The following is a 12,664-nucleotide window of genomic DNA, read 5'->3' on the forward strand; positions in this document are numbered from 1 at the left end:
GGGGTGAAGGGTGGTGGTGATGGCTGGCATGATTTTATTGGTTGGTGTCATCAAGCAATATGAATCTAGTGCATTCATCACCACTGAAGGGACAGGTCTGAGAGGCAACAGAAATATGTGGGTCAGCTGGACAGAGACTCCTCTCCACTGGACATGCTCCAGAGTCATCAACAAGTTTTTCCACATTGGTCTATCTTAACAAGACACTATGCACTGCCTTCATTCAGTTACACAATATTTATTAAGTATTGCCTATATGCCAATCCTTGTATTGGGTTCTGGGAGTACAAAAAATGAATTTAAAAAGCCAGTTCCCACTGCTAGGTATCTCACAGGTTTCTGGGAAAAACTAAAAGCATATATAATCACAAAATGCTATGTGATGAGGGCGTGACTGTGTTATAGCTTTATATCATAGAACATCTGGGTTTTTTTAAATGAGATAGAGTACACACTCCTATTTCCTGGTTCACTTTCCAAATACCTGAAATCACCAATGCTGGGCCAGCCCAAAACTGGGAGTCAGGAACTCAATGTAGGTCTCCCACACTGGTAGCACGAACCCAACTACCTGAGCCATTATTGCTAACTCCCAGAGTCTGCATCAACAGGAAGCTGGAATGGAGAGCAGGACTCAAACTCAGGCACTCCAACATGGGATGCAGGTACCTAACTGGTGTCTGATCTGCTATGTCTAATGCCTACAGCAGGCCTTAGTTTGCTTACACATAAAACGGACACAATAACTGTCTCTACGTCATTGGATTGTGAGATTTAAATGAGATGATACATATAAAGTTATTAGAACGTCTGGCACATGATATGAAAGTTGATTATAGTGACACACCTAATTAAACCTCATGACGTCAGTAACACTATTTATTTGAAAATGTGGGCAGTAATTTGGAAGGAATAGGTCTTCAAGTCTAGGAATAGGGACATATGAGTAGACTTTGCTGAAGTTGAAGATTTTGAAAGCTCCAGGCATCCCTGAGCCTCCCTGGGTAGTGAAAGAAGTCTGATTTTCTGTCTGATGCCAGCCTTCCATCACCTGAAACTCTGTAGCAACCACGCATAAACATAATCATCTTGTAAGAGACATCCCCATTCTTTTCAAGCCCCAGTGCTCCAGATGTCCTGGTCTTCAGGTTTTCCCTAGGATCAGTGGGAACCATATCCAGGGGGACAAAGGCAGGAGTGGAGCTCAGGGGGAAAAGTCTTACACTTTGAAAGAGTCACAAGATGCTGTTAAATTTACATTAGCATAAAACTGGCTAATATATATAGGGATGGATTCTAAAGGTCTTAGATAACATAGGATTGAGGCCGACCCTAAGTATCCCTGTATTATTTCTGGAATAAACTGCTGCAGATGCATGGTCCAAAACCATCCGGTGCCATTCCTGAGAAAGATGAATAAGTTCGCCTGACATGAGCCATTCTCCACCTCAACTATTGACAAGTGCACGGGTGGGCCCAGCTGAGTTGGCCTTAAGGAGCCCAGCCAAAATTGTTAACTTACGAAATCATAAAAACATACATGACTGCTTTAAGCCATTAGCTTTTGGGTGGTTTGCGTGTAACTGCACATCTGTCACTCAGATCTCAAGGAATAGTCGCCACACCCATTCCCGAGAGGAGCCCCAGCCATGCTGACTATCTGCTGAGGATGACGAAGTGGCCTTCCTGGTCTCAGGGGATGGGATAGGATTCTAGAATAACAACCAGAGTGCCTTACCTACAGAATCTCTGATGGTGGTTGACACTAAGAATTAAGCAGATGGATCGTCTATGAAAGCATTACCACAACTGAGAATAGCAACTTTTTTTTTTTTTTTTTTTGGACAGGCAGAGTTAGACAGTGAGAGAGAGAGAGACAGAGAGAAAGGTCTTCCTTCTGTTGGTTCACCCCCAAAATGGCCGCCACGGCCGGCACTGTGCCGATCTGAAGCCAGGAGCCAGGTGCTTCCTTCTGGTCTCCCATGCGGGTGCAGCGCCCAAGCACTTGGGCCATCCTCCACTGCCTTCCTGGGCCACAGCAGAGAGCTGGACTGGAAGAGGAGCAATGGGGACAGAATCCGGCGCCCCGACCGGGACTAGAACCTGGGGTGCTGGCGCCGCAGGTGGAGGATTAGCCTAGTGAGCTGGGGCGCCGGCCCAAGAATAGCAACTTTTTAAGTTATAAAATTGGTACAGAGTGTCTTTTACTTAACTACTTCACAACAAAAATAAGTATAATTGTTCAAAGATTTTAGCCTGAAAAGATGAATATAAAGTCACATAATATAAAAACAAACCTGAATAATATTAAACTGGCCAGGTCATCTATAACACTATTTTATGAGGTAATTGTCAATATAAACTTGAAGGAAAGTTGACACAAATTTTTGTTAAAAAAAAGGCAAATCTTGGGGCTTAGAAAATTAACTTATCTGTGAAAAAAATTAAATTACTAGGCAAATAGGTAACACTGCCAGAGAATGAGTGGGGAGGGGGAGGAGCAGATGTAAGCATGTACAAATTCCAAGGAAAGAATGGGATTGGAAGAACTATGATTTAGAAGTAAAACTGTGAGTAACATAAGAAATGAAATATCAAATGACAATAAAGTTCCATTTAGCCTGTTTAATTAGCAAAATCCTATTTTAAAAATATACAATGTTTGAAGGATGTGCTGGTAGCAAAGCACACAGACTCAGAAAGCAAGTTGAGCAGTGGGTGTTTAGCCTAGTGGTTGGATGCCTACATCCTGCATCAGAGTACCAGATTTCCTGCCTATGAAGATCCTGAAAGGTGGCAATGATGGTTCCTGCGACTCAAACAGGAGACCTGGATTGTGAACCCTGCTCCTGGATCTGACCCTTGCCTAACCCAGATGAGTAGATGGGATTCTGTCTCTCTGTCTCTCAGATTTTTTAAAAAATTAAACAGCTAGTTAATAATATATGACTCAAAGCTTGAGGAGTGCTCACACTCTTTGACTCTGTAATTCCTTTTTCAGTTACCTATTCAAAGGAAATTAAATATTAAAAGACATACATTATCAGGGGCTGGTGCTGTGGTACAGTAGGTTAATCCTCCGCCTGCGGTGCTGGCATCCCATATGGCGCCAGGTTCTAGTCCTGGCTGCTCCTCTTCCAGTCCAGCTCTCTGCTGTGGCCTGGGAAAGCAGTAGAAGATGGCCCAAGTGCTTGGGCCCCTGAATCCATGTGGGAGACAAGGAGGAAGCTCCTGGCTCCTGGCTTCGGATTGGTGCAGCTCTGGCCATTGCGGCCATTTGAGGGGTGAACCAACAGAAGAAAGACCTTTCTCTCTATCTCTCCCTCTCACTGTCTATAACTCTACCTCTCAAATAAATACATAAATAAAATCTTTAAAAAAAAAGACATACATTATCTTAAATAGCATGATGTGATAGCAATGCATGAAACTGGGTAATGTGAGGAATATTTAATTAAAAGGAGTCTTTGAAAAGGTGTGGGCTATTGAGGGATAGTTCAGTACCCCAGGACTAGCGGCATGTATACGCATGCGTGCACACACACACACAGAGAGAGAGAGAGAGAGAGAGAGAGAGAGAGAGAGAGAGACTGACTGACTTAGTTACCCAGGACTGAAAATAGAAGGGGAAGGAGCAGATAACTGGAACCCAGAGGCAGAAGGAGCCACATGGATGTCCTCTGCCAGTGCTTTTGGCCTTTGGGTGAGTATTCAGCCAACAGTGACCTTGTAGAGAGCAACCGAGCCTGGGGCATACATATCCATAAACATCACTCTTCTCTTGTCCCTTGATCTCCTGCAAGTGTCCCCATTGGCTCACCTCAGACAGAAGCCAAAGGGCGAGGGAGCCCACTGACACAGCCCACACACGTCAGCCTCACAGGACATAGGACAGGGTGGAAAATGCTGGAGAGTGGAAGTGTAGGGGCCGGAGAGATTCCAGTACAAATGCTTATCACTGAGTTGGCAAAAATTCAGCAGTGATGGTAATCCTCATCAATAGAGGAATGTTTAATTAAACAGCCACAGCTGCTCAGTAAGAATATCATGCAGCAATTAAAAATGATAATTAGAAAGAATAGCAACATTGGTGAGTTTATGGTAGATAAGAAAAATTTTTAAAGGACAGAAATTTACATTATAATTATAGCTAGACTTATGTACAGAAGTAGACAAATAGCAAAAATGGATAGCAAAAATGAAAATATCTGTGTTTAGATGATGAGATCATAGGTGGTTTTTGTTTGTTTATTCTTTCTCAATTCCTCAAACTCTCCCAAATGCTATTTTTGCTCCCTTTGTAAAAGGTACTTTTTTTGTTTTTTTAAGAAAAGACCTCAAACTCATCTAACTCTTTTAAGATAGCTCTTATTCACTTTTTAGCCAATCATATTAAGATTGCAAACATTGAAAACAAGTGTAGCCATTCTCCTCAACATACAATGAGTCTCAGAGCCTGTCATGCACTAAGGCTCTATCACATACAGGGCCTTGTGGGAGTTCCCAACCCCCACTCTCTCTGCCTTCCAGGAGGCCGAGGGGAGGATGAACCGTGGGCTCCAGTCCTCATGATTCCAAACTGAGAAAGATAACTGCTTTCAGAGAAAGCATTGTTGGGCATCCCAAAAAGAGAGTCAAACAGAGAACATTAGAAAGGCGCCACTGGCAGAGCTGGGATGCACAGGATTTTTCCAGGGAGAATTGAGGTCCCAGGAGGGAGGAAGATGTGTCTGGTGGAGGGGCTGGCAGAAGCATCTCCAGAGACTTGTGAGCCCTTCCTGGACTTTGCTGGAGGCTGTGGCATTACAGAAGAGCCTGGTACAGGAAACCCATCTGATAAACTTCGGCTGGAAATTTCTTGGAGAGTACAGTTCCATCCCTTAGGAGAAATTTCCTGCACATAGATGAGCTTAAGAATGTCCTGGGTACTGCATATTTGGCAAGGGATCAGAGCTGCTACATAGTTACCAGGGATACTTGATATTTGTCAGGCGTTTGCCATCTGTCCCATATGCTAAGTGCTTGATAAAGGAAGGTGCTCAGTACCCCTCTTACATTATTCACTTCTGAGATAAGGATACTGATGTTTGGAGAGGCAGACCAAGACAGCCAGAGTCCTGTCACTCACACACAGCTGAGCTGGGGTTTGAACCTGTGATGTCAAACTTGCACTCCTCCCACACTTCCCCAGTGCTTCCCTCGAAAGATTAAGAGTGAAGTAGAATCCTGGCTGGCACCAAGACTGCAAGGTGTGGGTAACTGATGAAATCCCATCAAGCCCCATCTGGTAGAAAGTCAGGGCCGGCGCCATGGCGCACTGGTTTAATCCTCCGTCTGCGGTGCTGGCATCCCACTTGGGCACCGGTTCTAGTCCCGGTTGCTCCTCTTCCAGTCCAGCTCTATGCTGTGGCCTGGGAAGGCAGTGGAGGATGGCCCAAGTGCTTGGGCCCCTGCACCCTCATGGGAGACCAGGAGGAGGCTCCTGGTTCCTGGCTTTGGATCGGCGTAGCTCCGGCCATTGCAGCCATTTGGGGAGTGAACCAATGGAAGGAAGGAAGACCTTTTTCTTTGTCTTTCTCTCTCTCACTGTCTATAACTCTACCTGTCAAATAAATAAATAAAAATCTTTAAAAAAAAAGAAAAAGAAAAATGAAAGGGCATGCAGCAGCTGTAATGAACACGGGTTCGCCGTACTTCCAAACTCAACAGGCAGCCTTAACCACATTATTTCACTTTTCTGTGCCTCAGTTTCCTTTTCTATAAAATGGAAAGATTTTGACAGGACTTAGTCCCATGGTGTAAAATACTTAACCATATCGAGCGTACAGTAAGAACTTGATAAAGATTGGTTGTTAGGATGGGGAATATTTCACAAACTGGGAACACTGCCTTAGGCCTCCTCTCCTGACAGTTGGGTTTAGGACACTGGAGAAGGACAGTCCTCCCTGTTTTGGTATTCTAGGAAAAGCCTAAGTCCAGGACTAAAGATGACAGTGTTTCAGAGGCCATTATGTCACCAGGTTCTTATTAGGCTTAAACACAACCATCCAATCCTGGCTGGAAATTAGGGGAGGGGTCCAGCTTAGGAAGGTTTGCTTCCCAGGAAAGAAGGGAAAAGGCATTGTCTGCCTGTCTTGCTCCTCCAGGAGGGAGCCTACACCAAGACAAGGGAGCTGAGATGCAGCCTGGGACCCCATCCTGCTGGAAAGGGCATCCAAATATACCTCGGAGACTTCCAAATCTATGGGAGCCAAATGACTCGACAGTATTGTTTACACTTGGAAGGGCCCCAAGGAAACCAATTAGCCCAAAATAGAAATGTGGGACATTCTGAAGAACAAACAGCTGAGTTTTATTCTTCAAAGGCATTCTCTGATTTGTGTAGACAGAGAATTCACAAATGAAGTGTTGCACGATTTGTCTACCACTCACTTTCACAACCCTTTATTCTCATGAACCCCCAATTCTGTTCAGTGGGAGTACCAGGTAAAGGGCTTGCTTCAGGCTCATTGATCCAAGACTGATACACTAGTTAACGCACACATACGAGAGTTCATCAGTCACTTCATGCTCTGCGCTTCCTGGATGCATACCCGCTCAACCCATGTACAGGGATCCCGCTGGGTCTCCATAGCACCCATCATCAAAGGCTTTGTCTAGTGAACATCCTTGTATCTTAGAAGTGGAAACTGAGGCATGAAAAGGTTAAGTTTAAATCACACAGAAAGCCAGGAAAGGAGATTTAGTTTGACCGTTATTTATCTGAATTCTCTGTAGGCACAATATATCAGCTTACCAAAATATTTTTATTATATGAGGGCACTCTAAGAAGTTCATAGGAAATGTAATTAAAAGATGAGTTTATTTTGGTACATACCCATGTACAGTTTTTCATAATGCACACTTTCCACAAACTTTTTGAAGACCCATCAAATTATTGATTTCTAAGGTTAAAAACTTCCAGAATTTTCCAAGGAAAATACGTGGCTTAAGAAACCTTAAACATGGTGTATTACAGGTTATAACAAGTCCTTTGTGACATAGACCTCAAAAAATTACACTTATTACCTTTACTTCATAATTTGTGTACTTAATTGCCTTCTGTTAAGTAGAAAACCTTTGAATGCTGTTAAGATTCCAGTAATCCACAAAACACTTTAATTATGACTTGCATTTGTACAAAGCCCTGTCTGTGAGCTCATCGTCTCAACAAGCTCTTCCAGTTTCTAGAAGGAACTAGAGATAAAAGTAACTCTATTGGCATTTTGGTAACTGGAAATTTCCACTTCTCTCTGCTTCTGAAAATCATTTTGGAAAGTTAGGAGGGGATCATTCTCTTTGTCTTCAGTCTGGCAGTAAGAAACAGCCTCAGGACACTCACTTGGGGCCAGATTCCTGTGGGGTAATTTCCCGGAGTGTAGTAGTAGTAGTAGTAGTAGTAGTGTAGTAGTGTAGTAGTGTAGTAGTGCTTGCTCAGTGCCCTGAGCTGCAGAGGTGAGAGCCCAGATCAGTGAAGAGGTGGGTTGCTTGTGTACTTCTCTAAGCACACCATGGCCAGGTGCTGCCTAGTCTTGTTGCAGGCTTTAAATGAACATGCTAGGTCACCCAAAGGTATTTTGAATATGCAAATGACAAGCTCTGTAGACCAAGGGGTCCCTGTTCAGAGTCTGGAAGCCTCCCGAGGATGTCCCTTCATGTCACCCCAGCTTCTGAGATCACAAGTTCAGATCTGGGGAGAGAAGTCCACGAATCAGGAAAAGAATCACTTTTTCTGATCATCTCAGCCTTTACCCTCTCCCTAGACCTATTATAGGAGCCTTGCCTCTCAATTCTTTGGGTCGCAGATAGCTCCAATTGCTAGTGCGCATTGGGCTCTCTGATTCAAAACTTTTCATATGGTTCTCTCTAGGGCCAGATATTTCTTTTCTTTTTTTTTTTTTTTTTTTTTTACAGACAGAGTGGATAGTGAGAGAGAGAGACAGAGAGAAAGGTCTTCCTTTTTGCCCTTGGTTCACCCTCCAATGGCCGCTGCGGCTGGCGCATCATGCTGATCCGAAGCCAGGAGCCAGGTGCTTCTCCTGGTCTCCCATGAGGGTGCAGGGCCCAAGGACTTGGGCCATCCTCCACTGCCTTCCCAGGCCACAGCAGAGAGCTGGCCTGGAAGAGGGGCAACTGGGATAGAATCCGGCGCCCCAACCGGGACTAGAACCCGGTGTGCCGGCGCTACAAGGTGGAGGATTAGCCTGTTAAGCCACGGCACTGGCCAGGGCCAGATATTTCTTTTTTTTTTTTTTTTTTGACAGGCAGAGTGGACAGTGAGAGAGAGAGACAGAGAGAAAGGTCTTCCTTTTGCTGTTGGTTCACCCTCCAATGGCCGCCACGGCTGGCGCGCTGCAGCCGGCGCACCGCGCTGTTCCGATGGCAGGAGCCAGGTGCTTCTCCTGGTCTCCCATGAGGTGCAGGGCCCAAGCACTTGGGCCATCCTCCACTGCACTCCCTGGCCACAGCAGAGAGTTGGCCTGGAAGAGGGGCATCCGGGACAGGATCGGTGCCCCGACCGGGACTAGAACCCGGTGTGCCGGCGCCACAAGGTGGAGGATTAGCCTAGTGAGCCGCGGCGCTGGCCAGGGCCAGATATTTCTATTAGTGCCTTGCAGACTCATTCTCTACCTGCTCTGCCCAGTGCTCCTGCCCAGAGGATGATATTGAAGATTGTAGCACTGGGCTCAGTTGGAGGGGGGTGGGTGCAGGAGATGTCCAGGGGTAGGAGTTGAGGCTGGGGTATCTTTTCCTTAGGAACCTCCCAGACAGAGTTTAGGCTGCCTATGTCCCTGTATTAAAGGCCACAGCTGCTGCGTGGTGGCTTTGTCTTATTGCTGTCGTAACCAGGGGTCTGGTCACTGCCTGTCCCTTTCCCCTCCAGCCCTAATGATGGTGGCTATTCCTTGCCTGCTCTTGCCAGGAGCAGGGGGCTCAACCTCCTTTGCTGGTTCCCATGACCCTGCACACACCTCTGGAAACAGTCTTTACATAAAACGTGGCTCACTCACTCATTCTGAGCTCACTCGCGGTTTCCTGATGGGACCTGGCTGAAGCACTCATGCACACTAAGTGAAATCTAACTTCCTTTGCCTGGGATTTGTGGTCCACGCCATGGCCCCAGTCTCTCCCTCATCTCACACTGGTTTTCTTTCCTAACACAGGTCACAGGCCCTCCCCTGCAGATCCCTCATGTTGTCCTGCCTGCCTCTCCTTCTGTGTTCCCTGCATCTAGAACAGTCTCTTTGCATTTATGCCTACTTCAATGTCACCTCTTTCAGGACACCTCTCCCCTTCCCTGCTTATCTCCAGCCTTCAGTGGTATTTTTTGCCATCTGAAGTTTTATGTGTTATTGGTAGCTCTTGTACGAGTCATAGAGAACCAGAAAAATATACACAGACTTCTCACACCTTTAAAGTGTCATGAGCCCCTTCCTTTCCTGTGCTCTGTATGGAAAGGAAAAGCAGCCTTAAGTTGCTTCCATGGGGTAGGCATCTCTGAGGATTCTGAAGATAGACGAATTAGGTGATTTTCAGAATAAAGGGATAATTTGAGAGCTAAATGATGCCCCAGATGTGTTCCAAGAAGCAGAAGATAGCTTAGAGGCCTGGGCAGGGACTTGTGGTTGTGGGTTTGTATCTTCCACTCGATTTCGGCACTATTTTAACATTTTAATTAAAACATTTTTAATTGACATAGTAATTACACATATTTATGGAGTACAATGTGGTATTTCAAAACATGAATGTAATGTGTAATGATCAGATCAGGGTAATTGCTATATTTATCATCTCAATCCATTCTGTGTTAGGAACGTAAAAAAATCTCCTCTACCAGCTATTGTGAAATACTCAAGTGCTGTCAACCATAATTACCTCACTGTGGTATAGATGCTTAAAGTTATTCCTTTTATCCAACTGTACCCATTAACCATCCTCTATCTCCTCTTCCCCAGCCCCTGCCCACTTTCCAACTTCTAGTAACCACTGTTCTATTCCCATGAGATCAACTTTTAACAACATACAAGCTAGAACACGTGATATGTTTTCTTTTTGTGCCTAACTTACTTGATTTAACATAATAGCTTCCCATTCCATCCATGTTACTGTATATCATCACATTTCATTCTTTTTCATGGCTGTGTTTCTTTGTTTACTCATCTGTTGGTGGACACCATGATTCCATAACTTGGCTATAATAATGCAATAACATAGCTATGCAGATGTCTCTTCAATTTACTGATTGCTTTCCTTTGAATATGCACCTAACAGTGGAATTAATAGGTTCTATGGTGTTTCTATCTCCAGTTTTTTGAGGAACCTCAGTACCATTCTCTGTAATGCCTATACTAATTTACATTTTCCCCAAGAGTATATGAGAAATCCCCTTACTCTACATGCTCACCAGAATTTGTTGGTTTTTGTCTTTAAAAAAATGCATGTCTTTATTTGAAAGGCAGAGTAATGGGGGGTGAGGGGGAGAGAGAGACAGACAGACACTGGTTCACTTCCTAAATGCTGGTAACCACGCCAGAACCAGGAGCCAGGCATCCAGTCTGAGTCTCCCATGTGGATGACAGGAACACAAATACGTGGGTCATCATCTGCTGCCTCCCAGTCACATTAGCAGGAAGCTGGATTGAAACTGGAAGTAGCTGAGGCTGCAACCAGCACTCTGATATGGGATTTGGGTGTCCCAAGAGGCAGCTTAACCTGCTGTGTCACAACACCCACCCTGTTGTGTATGTGTTACTTTATTTTTTTATCTTTTTTGACAATAGCCATTCTAGCTGGGGTGAGATGATCCTGTCACTGTCATTTTGATTTCATTTCCATGATGCTTTTTGATGTTGAGCATTGTTTCACATACTTGTTGGTCGTTTGCATATATGATCAGATTTTTGAACTTGCTCATCTGTTGTTTTCTGTTGAGTTGCTTCACTACCTTATTTATTCTCCACCAGTGTTTCAATTTGCTTTATATGTAGGAATTTGGTCTAATATTTCCTTTGTAAAAGGGTTATAATGGGAAAAGAAAAAAAAAGGTTGGAAACCACTGGATAAGAAAAAGGGGAAAGGGAACACTTGTGGTAGAACGCTGAGGCTGTGGTCAGTTCTCAGGTGCAAATTCTTAGAGGGAAGACAGGAGTCTCACACACGCACACAAAGCAAAACAAAAACCACAGACATTGGATCCATTGCTCCAGAGTCTATGGAATGCTGGCCTCTTTTATTTTAATTTTAACCCAAATTGTGCCAATGAGAACAGGTTTTGGAGTACCTTTTCTCTGAATGTGAAAGTCCTGGACAACTAATACTATGCTTAGTACCTACTTACAATTCTCACAGAGCCTGCCTGGTACAGAGTCTTGCAAATGACAGACACTAAACAGATGTCTGTAAGTGGATGAGTGAATGAATGGTGTTATGTTGGGAATCACATGGCCTTTAAAAATTTGTTTATTTGAGAGGCAGAGAAAATTTGTTGTCATCCATTGGTTTACTTTCTACATATCCACAATGGTGATGGCTAAACCAGATCTAAAATTGGAAGTTGGATTTGCAATCTAGATCTCCTACGTGGAGCCATCACCACTGCCTACCAGCATCTGCATTAGCAGGAAACTGGAACCAGGAGCCAGAGCCTGGCCTCAAACCCAGGCACTCTTATATAGGATGCAGGCATCTGAACCAGCAGGCTAATGATTGCTCCTACAAGACTTTTCTTCTGCCACCATTTCACTTAAGAAAGTCACTTAATATCTCTTGGCCTCAATATTACCATCTTTAAAATGAGGCCGTGTAGCACTGTAAGCTCTAGCAAATACAGCTTGATGACTAGAAAAACTCTTTAAAGGAAGCCTGATATGGGTCTGTGGTATCTAAAGTTTGGTTGTCTGTAAAAGAGCAACAAGGCTTGGGCCCAAACAGCAGTATAAGTAAGGTTCAACACAAGAGTACCCTCCACAAACTGGGAGGGCATGGTGCCAAAAAAGGGATTCAGTGGGTCTGTGTTCTAGCTCTGGTTCTGTCACTAAGCTATAGTGATCTTATGCAAGTCACCTCATCTCCTACATCCTTGGAGTGTGTATCTGTCCCCTTTAGCTTGGCAACAGAGACATCGGTATGTATCCTTTGAAGAAGGTATAGCATTGCCCTGCCTAAGTCGACAAGGACTCAGTTAAGATTCCTATATAAGATTTGATTACTGGATTATAGAAAGGTGAGTAGAAGATGTCTAACAAGGCTTCAGAAAGCATCACCCTTGATCTAACAGCCAGCTCTGGCACTTAATATATTTTAAAATGTATTAAAGCACAAAGAAAATTCAGGAAATATAAGAGTAGAAAATCATTCAAACTTCCATAACCCAAAGACAATGATTTTGTGCATTTTCAGGATTTTTAAAATCTACTTTCTGGAGGGGAAAAGAGGCTGTAACAAAAAACATTTTAATAGAACATGAGTGATACATTATCATATGGACAGTATTGGCTTACATCATTACTTCTCAGAAATAGAACTTTTAATGGCAACATGTAGTTTATGGGGTACAGGTTCCTGATTTGTTGTATCAGTCAGGGTAGACTAGGAGGTGCTGCAGTAACAACTCCAAAATCTTAAC

This window comes from Lepus europaeus, chromosome 12 (genome assembly GCF_033115175.1).
Source record: "Lepus europaeus isolate LE1 chromosome 12, mLepTim1.pri, whole genome shotgun sequence".
NCBI lineage: Eukaryota > Metazoa > Chordata > Mammalia > Lagomorpha > Leporidae > Lepus > Lepus europaeus.